Source organism: Canis lupus, chromosome 5, assembly GCF_011100685.1.
Source record: "Canis lupus familiaris isolate Mischka breed German Shepherd chromosome 5, alternate assembly UU_Cfam_GSD_1.0, whole genome shotgun sequence".
Classification (NCBI taxonomy): Eukaryota; Metazoa; Chordata; class Mammalia; order Carnivora; family Canidae; genus Canis; species Canis lupus.
Window position 1 is genome coordinate 8765989 of NC_049226.1, and position 3513 is coordinate 8769501.

The 3513-nt window shown below is 47.9% G+C and overlaps 1 pseudogene; it reads left to right on the plus strand.

The window, feature by feature from the left end:
• The first annotated feature begins 426 nt into the window (after positions 1 to 426).
• On the plus strand, positions 427 to 1941 carry LOC609703 (annotated as a pseudogene).
• The last annotated feature ends 1572 nt before the right edge of the window (positions 1942 to 3513 follow it).

Sequence of the window (3513 nt, forward strand, 5' to 3'; positions counted from 1 at the left end):
CAATAGTGGAGAACCATGTGACTGCAGAGAGGCTAAATCCCCCTTGGTCCCCTGGGGTGGTGCAGAAACCGACAGTCAATGAGTGAGTTTGGACCAAAGGATTTGTTTTGAGTGGGCATATAATCTAAACTGGTCTGATGGAAGTGAATATTTGGAATCTGGAAGAAAATTTAGGCACAAATGAAGTCTCTCTCTAGCTGATTTGTACACATTTGAGACTGTGGTTGATGTAGCCATTCCATAACCACAAACATAAACAGCAGGAGGACTAATCCTTCTCAGGAAGAAAAAGGCAGTGTGAGAGAAACCCAGAGAAATGAAGCCAGAGTATCCTCTATGTGACCAACTCTGGAAAAACTTCATCCTTCGGATTTCCAGTGTGGTTGGCCAAAAAATTATTTAAATGTCGGCAGAGCTAAGAATGGGAGTAGAATGGAGCTTCTGAGCAGCACACTCGGCCTCCTCTCCTCACCGCACCTCACTCTCGCGGCCTGCCTGCCCTGCTGCCTGTTACCCGCCCAGAACAACTTCCACCATGGCTACTTCCTCGAGTTCCCACTTAAACAAAAGCATCAAGCAGGTGTACATCTCCCTGCCTCAGGGCGAGAAAGTGCAAGCTATGCATATTTGGATTGATGGGACTGGAGAAGGATTACATTGCAAGACCTGGACCTTGGACAGTGAGCCCAAGGGTGTTGAAGAGTTGCCTGAATGGAATTTTGATGGCTCTAGCACCTTTCAGTCTGAAGGCTCCAACAGTTACATGTATCTTGTCCCTGCTGCCATGTTTCGTGACCCTTTCCGCAAGGACCTCAACAAGCTGGTGTTCTGTGAAGTCTTCAAAGACAACAGAAAGCCTGCAGAAACCAATTTAAGGCATACCTGTAAATGGATAATGGATAGGTGAGCAACCAGCACCCCTGGTTTGGAATGGAGCAGGAATATACTCTCATGGGCACAGATGGACACCCTTTTGATTGGCCTTCCAATGGCTTCCTTGGGCCCCAAGATCCATACTACTGTGGCGTGGGAGTAGACAAAGCCTATGGCAGGGATATCATGGAGGCTCCCTACCAGGCCTGCTTGCACGCTGGCATCCAGATTGCTGGGACAAACGCTGAGCTCATTCCTGCCCAGTGGGAATTCCAGATAGGACCCTGGGAAGGAGTCGACATGGGAGATCATCTCTGTGTGGCCCGTTTCATCTTGCATCATGTATGTGAAGACTTCGGAGTGACAGCAACCTTTGATCCTAAGCCCATTCCCAGAAACTGGAATGGTGCAGGCTGCCACACCAACTTCAGCACCAAGGCCATGCTTGGTGAGAGGAGAATGGTCTAAACACACTGAGGAGTCCATTGCGACACTGAGCAAGCAGCACCAGTACCACATCCGAGCCCACGATCCCAAGGGAGGCCTGGATAATGCCCGGCACCTAACTGGATTCCATGAGACATCCAACATCAACTTTTCTGCTGGCGTGGCCAACCGTGGTGCTGGCATCCGCATTCCCCAGACTGTCGGCCAGGAGAAGAAGGGTTACTTCGAAGACCGTCGCCCCTCTGCCACCTGCGACCCCTTTTCGGTGACAGAGCCCTCATCCTCACATGTCTTCTCAATGAAACTGGCAATGAACCCTTCCAGTACAAAAACTAAGCGGACTAGACTTGCAGCCATCGAACCCCTCCTAATCCTCCATCCTGCCTCCGTGTTTGCCCCTGTCTTGGCTGTCCTAATAGCTGTAACTCAAAGGGCAGAATATAGAGGTCTTTTTTTTATTCCTCATGCCCAGTTAATATCTCTTGCTTTCTTTGGCCAGGATAGAGGGGTCAACTCCTTAGTCTTTTTACAACACCCCCCCCCCATTCTTTTTCCCTGTCACTGAAAGCTGTCAAGAATGTTAGTAGGGAGGGGGTGGGGAGACATAGCCACTGTTCCCATTTAATCAGGTGTGTTTGTCCAATAGGTGTAGCTATCCGGACAGAGAATAGTGTTTGTGAAGAGAGGGCTCTTTCTTCAAGGTAGCTGAGTGTTGGGGGCGGGGGTTACTTACTCTGGGGTTAGGTTAGGATTTCCCCTCCTGATGGGAAGTTCCACTTCGTATAAGGTTATGACCAACTTTCTATTAAAAGTGAGACTTGGGGATCCCTGGGTGGCACAGTGGTTTAGCGCCTGCCTTTGGCCCAGGGCGCGATCCTGGAGACCCGGGATCGAATCCCACATCGGGCTCCCGGTGCATGGAGCCTGCTTCTCCCTCTGCCTATGTCTCTGACTCTCTCTCTCTCTCTCTCTCTCTCTCTGTGACTATCATAAATAATTAAAAATTTTTTTAAAAAGTGAGACTTATGAGAGAATCAGGCAGGAATATGCCTCCCGTCCTCCTGGTGCAGGGCTTCCCCTACCTGGGGCGAGACAGCCCTCACCTAAAGACAAGCTCAGCGTAAGGATGAATTGACCTACCTTAGCAGAAAAAGTTCTTATTGCTTGGTCCTCCATTTATAACACAAAACAGAGTAGTATTTTTATATTTAAATGTAAAAACAAAAAAATTATATATATGGGTGTGCAGATACATGTGTGTGCTTTTTTTCCTAAAGGAGGAAAAACATTCTGGTCATAGAGAGCCAGATTTGAGGTGAATAGTCTGGAAATAAGGATATCCTACTGAGTGGAGACTTGGTATTCCCTCACTGCCACTATAGGGCTCCCATGTGCCCTGCCCACCCTTCTGCAGGTGGGGGGTGGACACCAGTTGGTTAACAGGTGGAAAGCACCGTGTAGAAGGAGGAGTCACCTGAGCCTGGTGGCTTTGGTTTAAAAGACACACACGTACACAAAGAGGTTTAGATATAAAGAGAAGAGTTGGCTGGTCAACTTGCATGTTACTGGGTTATTGGGATTATTTTCTGATGGGACTAGCATGTCACTGAAGCAGGCCTTTTGATATATTAAAATTTTAAAAGCAAAAAAAATTATTTAAATGTCTTAGCCAGCTTGTGGTGGGGCTTCTATGACATCCAATCTACGGATTACATCAATAGAAAACTATTTGATGATATAGTTGAATTAGACAAATTTTAATAAAAAACGATAATTTTTCTTTATTCCCCAAGGAGGAATTGCCATTTATTTTTAAGATTTTATTTATTTAGGGCAGCCCGGGTGGCTCAGCGGTTTAGCGTCGGCTTTGGCCCAGGTTGTGGTCCCGAAGACCCGGGATCAAGTCCCACATCGGGCTCCCTGCATGGAGCCTGCTTCTCCCTCTGCCTGTGTCTCTGCCTCTCTCTCTGTGTGTCTTTCATGAATAAATAAATAAACTCTTTTTTTAAAAGATTTATTTATTTATGAGAGAGAGAGAGAGAGGGAGAGAGGCAGAGACACAGGCAGAGGGAGAAGCAGGCTCCATGCAGGGAGCCCGATGTGGGACTCGACCCAGGGACTCCAGGATCACGCCCCAAGCCCAAGGCAGACGCTCCACTGCTGAGCCACCCAGGTGTCCCAGGAATTGCTATT